This window comes from Nasonia vitripennis, chromosome 1 (assembly GCF_009193385.2).
Source record: "Nasonia vitripennis strain AsymCx chromosome 1, Nvit_psr_1.1, whole genome shotgun sequence".
Lineage (NCBI taxonomy): Eukaryota > Metazoa > Arthropoda > Insecta > Hymenoptera > Pteromalidae > Nasonia > Nasonia vitripennis.
The window spans coordinates 11,836,232-11,851,101 of NC_045757.1; the positions used below are offsets into that span (position 1 = coordinate 11,836,232).

At 43.2% G+C, this 14,870-nt stretch overlaps 1 protein-coding gene and 1 long non-coding RNA gene across 4 annotated transcripts in view; one reads left to right on the plus strand and one right to left on the minus strand.

Annotated features, from left to right (window-relative positions):
* Window positions 1–6,657: 6,657 nt before the first annotated feature.
* LOC116416650 lies at window positions 6,658–7,740 on the minus strand. Of its 2 annotated transcripts, none has more exons than XR_004226987.2 (2): window positions 7,467–7,740; window positions 6,658–7,364 (listed from the first exon to the last, which is right to left on the minus strand). It is a non-coding gene; the product is annotated as an uncharacterized LOC116416650 (long non-coding RNA). The 2 variants fall into 2 exon arrangements; XR_004226988.2 differs by having other exon boundaries at window positions 6,658–7,384.
* A 2,616-nt stretch (window positions 7,741–10,356) lies between these two features.
* The window catches only part of LOC100115239 (elongation of very long chain fatty acids protein AAEL008004), a 31,727-nt gene continuing 27,213 nt past the window's right edge, over window positions 10,357–14,870 (plus strand). The window contains exon 1 of one of the 2 annotated variants that reach the window (XM_001599967.6): window positions 10,357–11,367. The gene's annotated coding sequence lies outside the window, so the exon portion shown is untranslated. Of the gene's footprint in view, window positions 11,368–12,647; window positions 12,672–14,870 lie in introns of those variants that run through there. The other variant, XM_016983208.2, reaches the window with a different exon arrangement.

The following is a 14,870-nucleotide window of genomic DNA, read 5'->3' on the forward strand; positions in this document are numbered from 1 at the left end:
ACTGTGCTCGCAGTGCATAAATGTTGTAAAATTATTTACTTATACAATGCAATTATATACGCGCTAACTGGGAAATTCTCGCGATGGATAATTAAAGAATCGCAGCATAACTGAATGATAAAATAATTGGATGCTTTAGATGCTCGCGCTGAAATTCCATCTCGTTTAAATCTCCATTTCGTATATATACGATATTTCTATAATGAGTTCTCTCAGCAATTAATGGCAATTATAAATAAATGCCAATTATGCAATGAAAATAATGAAGAGCAATAAATGTTTCCGCACATAAAAGTAATGAAAATACCAGAAGGTCGAATCTATTAATCGTCTTCACCCCCCCCCCCTCTCCACACACGCACTATAGCATCGCAAAAGGAACGCATCATCGAACCAACACGGTTTAATGCACGCAAAAAGCCAACTGTAATCGACGGCTCGCAATGGAATCATCCGCAAAAAGTGCGTCTTCGATAAAATTATACTCTCTCATACTTTGTAAACTCCTTTACGTAAGCGTATTATGTAGCTCGAGTAATAGAGATAAGACTGACCTCTCGCCGGCAGCTCGTGTCCAATCTCGTTATTAATATATCCCGCGCGACTCGATACCTGTCAGTATAGTATATATGCCGGAGTATCGTGTATCTATATATGTATACGTATGCGTTTTTACGTGTCAATCGGTGGAAATCCAGAAAAACACATAGGTGTGCGTCACGTCCTAAATTACCCCATTATCTTCGCGAGTGAATTAGTTATCGCGTATTACGCAAATTATGCAATTAGCTCGAGAGAGCGCGTATGTATATGATGTGCCTCTATGGGCTGCCGGCGCGGTAATTACGTACACGATGCCACGGAGCGTATTATCAATCGGAAAATAACAAACCGTAAATCGGGGAGTATCCAGAAGCACATGCGTCTCAATTTTCGCGCTGATCCTCGTTTCCTCGGATAATCGACAGTCATTTGCGTCATCCTTGCGTGGATATCGAAGATTGTTTCGTACCGATAAATAATGGGTTGTCGATGATCTCTCCGAGATCAATTGGTTACTTACACCGTGGGTATGTAAATTAATTCGCGAGCACCGAAACCGTTTCCACGTCTACGGATGGTGAATGAATCATCTCTTGCGTATTGTATACGGGGAAAATCTGGAAAAATGTTGGAAGACTGGAAAATACCTGGCGTAACGCTATTATATTGATATCGTTAAACCCCGTGCGCACATAATTTCCATTGCCAGACCTGGCGCCCCGGTGAAACATTGAATCGGTATATAACGACGCCTAATTTACGGAGACAGCGCTTGCGCTCGAGCTTTCCGTGACGTTGTTAAGCAAGGTCCGCGTCGTTTTCGGCTAGGCTTATTCCACAGGATGTGAAATCACGTGCCTATACCGACGCGTGGAAAAAAGGTGAAGTAGTCCGATGCCCTATATTTGTTCTTCGTCGATTAGAGATGCATGCTTCGAGGTCGTTGAGCGAGCGATGTTCTTTTTATTATCGAATTTTTTTGCTTTGGTTCGCTCCGGTAGTTAATTAAGGTGTACGTCGATATCGTCTCGTCCAATTACAGAAGGTAGTAGGTGTAGTAAACATCTCACTGCGCCGAACCGAATACTACTGCACTACCTCCTAAGGCTGTGCAAGGTACTGAGAACAAAATCTCGTCACCCTCAAGAATCGCGAATCTCGAAAGTTCTCCAGGATTCTCGAAAAAGTTTGAGATTGTCGGACAAAACAAGTTAGCTCCTAATAAGCATTTCATACTGATGTGAAAATGGCAAATTGCAGCAATCGACGCTTCAACTCAAAGCAAACAGAAAACTCTAAGAATTTAATCCTCGAGCAACAAGACAGTCAGCGAATTAGCAAGTAGAACGCCATCCATTGTACAATAGATCACACCTGCAATTTCAATAAATTCAAAAACACCATATAATTAACCAGCTCCTGCAAGAATTATATTAACCGGTCCCCAAAGAAAAATATATACCTCAATGCAACTTTTGAACTTGCGCAGTCAACTTTTAACAATACGACGCAGAGAAGCAGCGCACGTACACGTACTTGCGCGAGAGATAACAAACAAATTAACGGTGTGTGCGCGTGTGACGCAAACGAAGGAAGCTACAATCGACGGCGCGGCAGAAGAACCACTTTCAAATTTCATTCTACGGTGAAAATAACAGACGCACACACGCATGAGTATACGAGCAAAGGAGCTGCGATGATCGCACGGCTGGTTGCGAAAGCCCAGGGGGGGGGGGCCTATATGAGCATGACTTTGAGAAAAAGCCGACGATGCAACAGTCGCGCTGCACTCTGACTTCGAATCGAATAAAACAATGCGATTAATTGGGCCGATCGTATATGTGTTTGTATCGATGGGAAAACGCACTCTGGTGTGTATACCGAAGCCGATAATTATACCTGTTGTTACAAACGGAGAGGAGACAGAGTCGAAAGCGAAAAAGTAGACGACGGGACTCGAACTCGCGGATCCGAGAGCCAGAGGCCTGTGCTCTAACCACTGAGCTAACGTCTACGATGCATTCGGACGCTATGCATCGTAGTACGGCTCGGCGGACTCTTATCGCTGACTCGTCTTCGCTGCTCGCGTTGCAGACGTGTGCGTCTGTGACACTGTACACTTTAATTTACACGCGCGCGCGGAAAAGTTTGATCTAACGCCTAACTCGAATTCATCGCATTAATATACTGGGGCTAATACATTTCCCGGTACATGAATGAATCGACGCTTTCGTCGAGTCTTTATTACGTGTATACTTATGCGTGGACTCCAGCGTCGACAGCAGGTGTATGCGTACTTATACACACACGTGCATCATTTATAATTACAGAGAAGATCGACGAAAGGTTGGTATAATATACGACAGCATAGGAATGCGTCAGAAATCGGTCAGCCTGCTTTACCGGGAAGACGGCTTATTGACCTAGAAATCGCCGTCGGGAGGATACGTTCGCATGGATTACGTCATTTTGGAAATGGATTATCATCGTTTTGTAATCAAGATATATGCAGCAGTTCTTCGTTGGAACCTTGAATTTTTCTGAAAACAGTTTATATATATATATATATATATATATATATATATATATATAGCACGTACAGTGCAGCGCAGTCTATTATCGCAGCCATTATAGTGCGTCCCGGCGTCAAGGAATAAGTAGAGTGTATATTAGAAGAGGAAAACTTTACATAATTAATGACAACTGCAATGTCAAAACTCATCGATATTAAGTATTTCCAGTCTCTCGACAACACAGTCGAAAAAGCACCTATATATATATATATATATATATATATATACTAGTGGGGCTCCGCCCCCCTGCTCGCTTCGCTCGCCAACCCCCTATTGTAGTTTCTGTGTGATTTTATCTTCAAAATTTTATTTTCATGAACTGATAATTATGTTCTGGATGGTTGAAAATGATCGATCTTATTGTATAAGAAAACCTGTTACTGGAAGTAAAAGTATTGTTTAACATTGAACTTCTACTATTAATGGCATTTAAAATAGTTTTAGCTAGTTTTTGAAGTTTTCTGACGCTTGAAATTCATCATTTGAATTTATATATATACTTTTTTTAAAATTAATTTTAATTTTTTTTAATGTTCTTAATGTTTAAATCTTTGTGCCGCAAAAGGCATCTATAAAATGATAGACTTTTCGAGTTGCGCGCCATTGGGAGACGTGAGGTGATCCTGAAAATTAAATTATTTGGAAAACTGTCTCTTTATTCTGTCTCTCTAGTTCTGTCTGACTACTCATATTACCTGAAAATTCATCGAGGTCTTTGATCTCGCTTATCTCGTCCATTTTGTTGTTTATTCAATCAGTGAATCATCTATAATGATTATACTTTCTGATGGTTCTTTGAGTTCTTTGAACTCAATTATTCCCTAACTTATTTACACGTTATTAATAATTAACTTTAATCTTATAACTTAAATAAAATTAGAGATCTTCAATATCTGGTTCTCTTGGAACTGATACTTCTTACCTTAACCTAAACCTTAATTCTATTTAATATTATCCAATTTAAATCTATTTAATCATAATATGTTATAAATTTGTATTTAATTGGACTGTTAATGCGGCCTTATTTTACTACGCAATAGCGTTGTGAAAGTATGACGGTCTCAAGCCCGATAACGCAGAGAGCAGTCATGTTATTTGGTGGGGGGGCGATGGGGGGTGGTGGGGGGCGATGGGGGGTGGTGGGGGGGTTTTTGAGATTTTCGAAAATAACAGAAAAATGAAAGAATTTTACGTGTTTTGGTGGGGGGGCCAAGGTGGGGGGTGGTGGAGGGGTGGTGGGGGGGGGTGGAGGGCTGGTGGGGGGGAGTCTTGCCAAAATGACTATATAATATAGGAAGATATATATATATATATATATAGAGAGAGAGAGAGAGAGAGAGAGAGAGAGAGAGAGGAAGAGAGAGAGAGAGAGAGAGAGAGAGGAAGAGAGAGAGAGAGAGAGAGAGAGAGAGAGAGAGAGAGAGAGAGAGAGAGAGAGATTAAATTAGATTAGATTAATTAATTTTTATTTGCGTACATTATGTTGTACGATTCAATAAGTACAGCAGAGTAGTAAAAGTACAAAAATAATAAGTTTGAGGTATCTGTTTTAGTAGGTGTGTAGTGTGAAAGTATACTGAGGTGAAGATGGGTTAAGCGAGAGTGATAAAGTGTGTGCGTGTGCGTGACTGTGTACATGATGTTTATGTGTTTATGCGTTTTCGAGTTCGAAAAAGTAATCTTTAGCTAGCATCTTGAATACTGCGATGGATGTAGTGTTACGGAGGTGTGATGGCAGGTTGTTCCATAGGAATGAGGCGCTAATATGAAATGTAGTTGAAGTTTGCAACGTTTCTACAGACGAAAAAATTTTTATAATTTAATCACTTTTTAACTATTGGTAATTGTTGATTGGCCTCAAAAAAGGTTAAAAATGAATTTTGGGTATGATCCTCAAAGAGGAACAAGATTTAGAGGGCGCTGCCGAAATCCAAGCCCAAAAACGATAGATTTCGCAATTTCGCATCTAAGTCCTCGGATCACAAGGAGATTGCTCACTTTTTAACAACGGATTATTGTTTCTGGAGTTATAATCAATAAATACAGCAAGTTTGGTCAAGATCAAAGGTGGGGAACCCTGTCTGGGGGGCGCTAAAAAGGGTCAAAATCGCACTTTTCGGCCATTTTCGGACTTTTTCGACTAAGTACCCGACTCGCAAAGGGATTGCTCACTTTTTTACAACGGATTATTGTTCCTGGCATTAAAATAAATAACCACAGCAAGTTTGGTCAAGATCAAAGGTGGGGAACCCTGTCTGGAGGGCGCCAGAAGGCGTCAAATGCGCACTTTTTCGGACTTTTTCGAGTAAATACCCGACTCGCAAGAACAAGCTATCCCCTTGCGAGTCGGGCACTTAGTAGAAAAATTCCGAAAAAGGCCGAAAAGTGCAATTTTGACCCTTAGCGCCCCCCCCCCTCCTGACAGGGTTCCCCACCTTTGATCTAGACCAAACTTGCTGTATTTATTGATTATAACTTCAGAAACAATAATCCGTTGTAACAAAGTGAGCAATCTCCTTGTGATCCGAGGACTTAGATGCGAAATTGCGAAATCTATCGTTTTTGGGCTTGGATTTCGGCAGCGCCCTCTAAATCTTGTTCCTCTTCGAGGATCATACCCAAAATTCATTTTTAACCTTTCTTGAGGCCAATCAACAATTAGCAATAGTTAATAAGTGATTATCTTACAAAAACTTTTTCGTTGGTAAAAACGTTGCAAACTTCAACTACATGATATGAAACGAGTTCCTCAGCGTCTCCGTCACGAAAGTAGGGATATCCAGAGGTGTCACCTCCCCCCTAACAGGCCGGAGTGCTACGCGAAAGTCGAAGTAGGCCAGTACGTATGATGATACGGCAGTGTTAAACATTTTTCGTAAGAAACAAGCAGTGAAATACTTCCTGCGTCCGGCAGTGGTAAGCCACTGCAGCTCCCGCCAGTATGGGAGAGAGAGAGGAGAGAGAGAGAGAGAGGAGAGAGAGGAGAGAGGAGAGAGGAGAGAGAGAGAGAGAGAGAGAGAGAGAGAGGAGAGAGAGAGAGAGAGAGAGAGAGAGAGAGAGGAGAGAGAGAGAGAGAGAGAGAGGAGAGAGAGAGAGAGAGAGAGAGAGAGAGAGAGAGAGAGAGAGAGAAGTTGGGAGAGCGGCGGCAACTGGAGGCACGAAGAGTCGCCAGATAATTCACGTAACACGCATACCGCGTGACGCAATGAATAATCGAGCGATTTCACCGAACGCCTGCTACATAGCCTGTCCGGGATAAACTACAGCTCAGGGACCGTGTTAACGGCGAGATTTTTCTCGCTGCCGTGTACATAGTGTTTACAGTTGGGAGATTCGGTGCACGTGCACTTGGAATAAGGCGTAACGCGAAGGTTCTAGCAGCGATTGGGCAGTTTTCGGAGTACCTATACATGTATACCTATACGTAATCACAATCATCTGCTTTATCAAAAGTTTTTATTGAAAAAGAAATTGCTATTCTTTTTCTGTGTATGATACGATAATAGAGACCGGTTCTCAATAGGTTCCAGTAATAAACACGTTTGATGGCCCTGTGTTCTTTATTTCGTGCCCCACATAAATATACATTTATAATAGTCGAACTCTCTCGTGAAAATCAATTACTTTCATCTTGTACCACATCCACGCGTATGCAATTAACAAAAGTACAAATCAACTAGCTCTCCCGCACGCCTAAAGCGTCGCATCGCAGTAAAATCACGTGAAAAAGTCAATAGTTATCCGTCCGAAAATTAGGATCCGCAGAAAAATTCACGACTTGCGCGAAAACATTCTGCAGTCTCTTTTCGGGAAATTAAATTTCGCAGCGCGTGAACGTCAACGTGGGCAAAAAATGGTAATTTGCGAACGCTGCAAATTCTTCTACTAGCGCTTCGCGAGTGCTCATTCGGGTAAACAAGTGCATTATTAACAGAGTGGGTTCATCATTTTCTCAATGTTGAACTTCGGACAGTGTGTGTGTGCGCGCGCGCACGCGCGTGTGATATGGCTGACGTTGCTGCCAGTTTGGAGAAGGCCGTTCGGGAGCGCTTTGACGTTACATTTGCCGATGCACTTGTAAGTTCAAATTAGAGGCTTTTTCTGTTGAGAGAGTTGCTTTTCATCTGTTCGTTTGGTGGAAGGATTCGCTGATTTTCGAAAATTTGCTTGTGAACACTTTTTGGGAATAATTTATTCTGTGAGCACCTCGTTTTAATAACTGCTTGAATAATCGATGCGTATTAAATTCTGAAATATACGATAAGAGCCTTTTATCAGCCAGTGTATGTACTTAGAACACACGAGCAAACGACAAAACAAAAATAAAAGCGATCATGAATTTTCACCAACCAACAGAAACTTTTCAGTTTTTCAACGTAACTGCCGCCACGCCAAAAAGTAAGAACTAATCCTACAAGTATACACGCAGTATAGTCTAGGCGCTGAGCACTTTTCGTCGGACTTGAATGGCCAGTAGATCACCAAGGTTTTTTCTATGTATTTTTGCCTCCTGAACACGAATATCGAGGTTGGAATTCCCAAAAGTGGCCAGGTAATTTGTTATTAACAAATTAATTGTTAATATTTAACAAAATTATATTATTTCGAACCAGGAAACATTTTTTTAGATTCTTTATATGATTCTAAATCGAAAAGTTTGATAAAATTGAGAAAAAATCACGATTTTGACCGGATTTTAGTACTCTTTCACTCAAAAACAAAGCCTTTTTCGAAAAATCTTATAAGAACATTTTTGATTTAGAATCATGTAAAGAATCTAGAAAACTGTTTTTAGGTTAAAGTTTTTGGGAAATAACATAATTTTGTTAAATATTAACAATTAATTTGTTAATAACAAATTACCTGACCACTTTTGGGCATTCCACCCTCGAAATCCGTGTTCAGGAGGCAAAAATACATAGAAAATACCTTGGTGATCTACTGGCCTTCAAGTCCGACGAAAAGTGCTCAGCGCCTAGACTACAGCTAATCACAAAGCTCAAAGTCCAAAGTATAATTTCATCATTATTTTTTGTGGTGGCGGACGTCGTAGGAAAAAATTTCGCAAGTATAATGATGTATTATCCACATCCATCGGCGTTAAATGGCGAATGTGATATCACTATCGCCAACCGATGTGCGTATTCCTCGACGATCACGAGGAACCTTAAAAAATTCATATACGCCCATAATAGCAGCACATGGACTTGAAGATCAAACCGGTATGTAGCGACGGCCGAATGCTACGCATACGAAATAACCAAAAGTTATCGGATGCCTCCGTATGTGCAATATTACCCCTTTCAATGGCATCGAAAACTATATTTTTGAAGATAACTCTTTAATGGTTTAGCGATACACTCGAATATGTATAAATAAAATAGAGGAAAAAGTCACCGACCTTGCAATCCGCAAGCGATAACGTGCGTAAAACTATGTAAACTACTTAGTGCACGTGCGCGCATGAGTCTAAATTCGAAGTTCACCTTGTCGACTTTTTTTCAACAATAACGATCCCCCTCGTCGACGGGTGGAGGGGGGAGCACAACCTATAGGTATGCAATATACACGCACATGCACAGGCCTTTTATGCCCGTCGACGCAGTCTCGCCTTTGAATCCCGACGACGTACAGTCATTGCCCTCCTCCCTCTCGCTCAGTCGATGTGCGGTTATGGCAGGTGCGTGTGTGAAGCTTGAGGACTAGCCCCGATGTGATCTCCTGTATCTATGTCATCCTTGGCTTTTGCGAAGATGATAGAGGCAAATTATACGACACGGATGTCACCTGGTCAACGATGTCAGTGATTGTTAGGTACATTCATAGCCTTTATTTTTCTCCCTCTCGAGCTAAGCACAGTAAGATTCGCGGATATCCATTGTTAGTATAATGTAATAGCCAACGGACGATCAAGTTTTTGATTAAAAAAAAAAAGGAACGCGTATGAGACTTTAATGAAGACAGATCGTGAGCGACAGTCTCGCACGTGGATACTCAAAATTCCTCGGCAGCGTCGTTTGACATTGCAGAGGCAATGTCACACTGGTGTATATGCTCCGTTTGAATTTCTGCATGCATCACATTCGAAGAGTATACGTATAAAGGTATACCTATACGTCTATAAGAACGACAATTCCTTGACCAAATTTGTATAAGAATTGCAACACGTCCGCGTCTGCGTCAAGCATCCAGCTGATATATTAGCAGCAATCGCGCGGAAACGTGCGGCTCTCTTTTTTATCTTTGGATAAAAACAAATATTTGCACATTCCGCACCCCTATCAGCTCAGTTCATATAGTCCGTTCGTTAAACCCTCGAGCGCGCGCGCACACGCACTCGATAAGCCTGAATGATTAAGACTCCCGAAATTTGCGTCATCTTAACGCGTGCAAAATTCAGAAAGTCCCGGCGTTCGTCTGTTTAGCCGACGGAGCTCATTTAATATATGTCTATAGTGGTAAGAAAGAGGGGAGACGAGACGAGTCCAAGAAGAGATCCCCGTCGGCCTATGCGGGAGGAAGCGGGATGGAAATTGCACGAGATGCTTCGTCGGTGCAGGAAGGACAGAGAGAAAGAGCGAGGCTGAGGCGGTGGGGCGGATTGAATTGTTATGCTGCGTTTACGATTGTCGCGCTTTGCCATCGCGAGGTGTGCCTGGATTATACCTTTGAATTTCAAGCGTTTGGGGTGTTTTGAGCTCGTTTGCTGAATTCATTGCTGCAAATTGAAAGATTATAATTGGAGGGGAAGTAGGAAGCTTCCTCATGCGAGTCAATCGCTGGCTATTAATAAAATAACGATGCACCTATACGTCCGATCAAACAGTGAATAAGTAATCCTACCTAATTTGCTGTGATTGACGTGGACGTACGACATGCCGGTGCATCCTACATTCAGACTTATCGTATTGTTTATAGATTTATAGATGCTAAAAGTGCAGTCACAAACCTGTAACAAAAGAAGAAGGATTCAGAAAGCGTTACTTTATCCAATCCATCGGCTTTGGCTTCTTTTTTTATACACCGGCCTGCTGTTTAAGAATTTCCATCAAAACAATCGAATCGCCGAAGCGCAAACAAAAACAAATCCTTTACCTAACCTCAGTTACTCGTAACGTGTATCAACTATCGATCATTCAACAGAAATGACCAAAACAACCACGAAAAATCTTACGCAAATCACCACATACTTAATTTAAAAGTAAGTACCTCATTGGAATCCTCTGTTAAAAGCAACAGCTCTCTCGGCAGCTTCGGCAACGGTGAGCGCGCGCCTTAACCTCAAAGTCCGGTGGGGCGACTCGGCGAGTGGGGATATGGCAGACTGTACAGCGGCGGCGCGCAACCTCTCCTTCCCATACATCGGCGGCGCGAGCGAGCAAGCAAGCAGCAGCAGCGACGAGGAGACTCTAGCGGCGGCGGCACGAAAATCGGGCGAATAGACTGCCGCGCTAAAAGGCGGGGACCGCCAGTCGAGCGCGACCGCGTGCAGGACTAACATCACACGGCATCATCGGCCGGCGCTCAGCGACGACTCGCCTCTGTCTCACCTATATATACATACACAGAGTATACAGTAGTGAACTTTTCATCGCATTACCTATCAAGTGCGCGATTCACGAGGAACACGTCGTCGTCGTCGTCGTCGTTGTTGGCGGCGAGGGAGATAGACACACTCACGCACACTCGCGACTACATAATACACTCAGTGAGGATACACTTACAACGGCGGAAGCAACGCGTCGACGCGCACGCAATTCCTCATTCCCCCGGCGATCGAAGGGTTCTCTCTCTCTCTCTCTCTCTCTCTCTCTCTCTCTCTCTCTCTCTCCCTGCACTCTGGCCATTGAGCATCCAGCAGCGCTGGACTCCAAGGAAACGTGCGCGTGTATACAAGAGGAGAAGCGCTTCCGACTGCATTTGCGACAACTGGCTCTGCTGCCGGTGCGGAAGTAGCAGCGGGAGAGCAGCTTCCTCGTGCACGCGAGCAATCCGCGAGAAGAGAGACTAGGAGCATAGCAGACGACGCGAGCTAGTGCCTGGCAGGGCTAGCTTACTCGACTCCTCGACGCTTGCGGTTCACGTGCGACGTAGACAACGCAGAGCTCCGCGTACAATCGCATTTATGCGATCGCTCAGGTGACAGTACATCCCGGACAGAAAGAGACACGGCCCAGAGCTGACCACTGCCAGGAGAGGAGGTTAGGAGGAGAGAGTCTGGAACGAGCGGAACCCGAACGAGAACGAGCAGGTGGGTGTAGTCTCCTCGTGCCCCCTCATATATCTCGCCGCGCGACTGTCCCCCTTTCGCGACTCTTCCGCGCGAGGACTCGAGATCGTTTCGACGGCGCTTCTTCGTTGCGCTACCCCACGTCCATATGATCCTTCGGCGTACAAAGTGCGGCTCCTCCGGGCATCGCGAGTTTTCGCGAACCTTTGAGGTTATGGCGCGGAATCCGGAACGAAGCTGCGCGACTCGTCCTGGACTCCGATGCATATACGTGCGATGGCTATGTTACTTTCGTTGCTATATATAGAGCCCGTCGTGTGAGTGCGAGTGGATTGGTTCAAGATTCCTGCGATGTCGTGTGTGTCTGTGTGAGTGTTTGTATAATTGTATATGTATACACTACCGTTGCGCCGTGTACACAGCCATAATAATGTATTACTTAAAGCCGTTCGTACGCCGCTGACGCGTGTGCGTGTACAGCCGAAATAACGTTATGTGCCGATGAGACTCCTAAGTATATAGCTGCTGATGGTGCACAAAAGCATAACTCGTTGTCGGTATGAGTGCGCGGAGGCTTCGCGCGGGGAATTCGCGTGCACGCAGCGAAAATAGACGATTCCGCGGCGAGTTTTTCGAGGTGGACGAAAATAGAGTTCATTCGCGCGGGATATGGCTCGCGAGAGCGCGAGCGAACGTCTCAAGGCTCCGTGCGCATCATCATGAATGAAAATGTCGACGAAAGCCGTAGAAACGAGCGTAAACGCGAAGATCGGACGTAGCGAAAGACGAGCTCGCGTCTCCCGACTGATAAAATCCAAGCCTGAGGGAAAAAAGAATAGCACCAGCCGCTCGTCGGCACTCGTATAGGTTAGGACGCCGAAGCGCGCGCGACTCCCGAGAAGGACGGATCGATTCCCGGCGGCCGACACATATACGCATAGCAGCTTCGGACCGTGCGTGTGTATATGTGTTACGATCCGTCCTCGCGTTATTACGTACAGCCCCTTTCAGAGTTGTCCCTCTCTCTCTCTCTCTCTCTCTCTCTCTCTCTCTCTCTCTCTCTCTCTCTCTCTCTCTTCCTCTTTCTATACATATATAGGTACTGTGCGATGCGTAAGCGCCTTTTACGCCAGACGCATCGCGCACACATCATACGCGCGAAAAAGACAGCGAGTAAAGAGACCCGCTGTCTTTTTCGCAGCTCTGATAATGCTAAAAGCCCGGGGAACGGCGCCGTTTCGTCACTGTGTGGGTGTGATGGTGCGTGTTTTGAGAGGAGAGGAGTGTTCCGCGCTCGCGTGTCTGCGTGTGCGTTTCTGCGGTATGTAAGTATACTAAGTTGACTCGAGGAATAATTTTTTCTTACTGTCAAATCTAAATGTTACAGGTGATAAAAATGAATCGATTAAAATACATGGATATACGTACGGGCGGTTGAATTCGCCAGGAAAATATTTACCTCGTGCGCGGACTCTCGCAATTATTCTAATGCCCCGCGCGTTTTCTGATAAGGACGCATTTTTTAGAATCTTATCTATTCCGTTCGCGGTATACGAGCTATACATTCCGCATAAATTGTCCCGATAAACTTCTATTTATCAGGACAATTACTCAGTGTCATCAATTAATATGCCCAATGATCAATTAACACGCATTGTCGGCGATGTTTTCGATGTTTCACAAGTTGTCTCTCAGGCTTCTTTGAACAATGGTCATACGGGTCCGTCAATAATCCAAAAAGCGCCGCAGCCCTTCTCTTTCTCGCCGGTGCATGTCGAATCCCCTATATGCTTAATTTAGAGGAAAAGTAGGGAGCAACAGGAGCGAGGAAACCTTGTTGCATTAACTGCCACCATGTGCCGCGCGCCCTCAACACTTGCCTCTTCTTAATTCATTGTGTGAAGGTGCTTGGGATTTTTCTCTTCGTTCCTTGGCTCTCTTTTTAAATTAATTACAAAGTTACGCAGCGGTAAGCACACTGTGTCTAGGCTTGAGTTACGGGGGCGAAAAGAACTCGAGGAGGTGTTGGGTTGAAAGATGAAGCTTTGAAATTTGCTTTTAATATTTTTTTCGTTCTAAAATGATAAATTTAGCACTGACAAAATTATACGTGCATAACCCAATATCGTTATAAAAAGTCGTATTTCGTTAAAAGTCCGTTGAAACACGTTATTCATTTCCAATGCATTATCAACAAGGTACTTCGATGGACTGCATGACACGATAAACCATGTTCTCCGCGGCTCGAAATAACGATTGATTCGAAAAAACCATTCACCTTCGCTGCGCTCGAAAACTCTCTGCGTTCAGAAAAACTATAGATTCATCAGTTCGCTCGTACGTCAGCAATGGAATGAAACAAAAGAGACCAAACTGTGCCGAGACACATCTGCGTAAAATTCTCTTCGATACCCTGGTAGAAACATTAACGGTTAATAAGCTAAGTTTTGGGCCACTTAGCTAAGTTGTGGTTGACAATTTAAATAAATAAGAGTTTAAACATTATAAATGCATAGATATACACATTCACTCAAGATAAAACAGAACATTTGCTTGAAATTTGTCAAATGACTGTTAAAATTCAGAAATTATAGAAAAATATCTTGCAATCGTGAAAAATCCAAATATTTATAACAAAACATGCAAACGTTTTAATGTAAGAAAAAAAGGAAAAAACAATTTTTAACTTAAAAATAATAATGTGTTGGTATAATAGACACGCATCACTAAAATATTAGCAACATTTTGCTTTATTTTTTACATTCAAATTTGATAATAATGGTCAACTAAACTTAACTTTTTAACGGTTTTCACCAGGGTATAAATCAGCGAAAATGTACTATTTTGCAGTAAATATACCCTTTTTTCGTCGCCGTTGGAAATGACGCATTTAGCTTTTTTTTTTCAATCGTTATACAGCTGCAACAAAGAATACGTACTCTATCGGATACTCGTTTGTGCAGAGTACAGCCGCACTAACAAAATCGATGCGCAAGAACGGCAGCATAAACATTAAGAAAAACAGTCGTAACTCTCGTTTTGCAGAGTGAATAATAGGTAGGCAACTCTCGTTGCCTCACATTACCACCTCTAGATCTACCTCGCTCGCTATCGCGCTTCCGCTTCTCCCAAGATACGGACGACGACACTTTCTCTCATCCGCGCTCGCGCGCGAGCACGGAGCGGTTAGAGCGGCTTTTTTACCCGACCATCGGTTGATCTAATCCCTTGCCTTGTGGCCGTAGAATTGCTCCGTAGTTTGTTGTTGTTTTGACGAGGCGAGTGTACTCTATTTTTACGAAAACAAAATTATCGTGTTTTCCTTGATGTCAGACGTTCAAAATTTTGTTCAAAATGTTGCTTTGCAAAATTCCTTAACCGTCAATTCTGTCTGAATTAATATAAATATTATCAGTATGTGCCAACTTTAATAAATGCTTCAATTCCAGTTGAAAGAATTTTTTTAACAGCGACTTATTACAATTTTCCGCGAGTAAGACAATAGGTATAAAAAAGCCTGACAG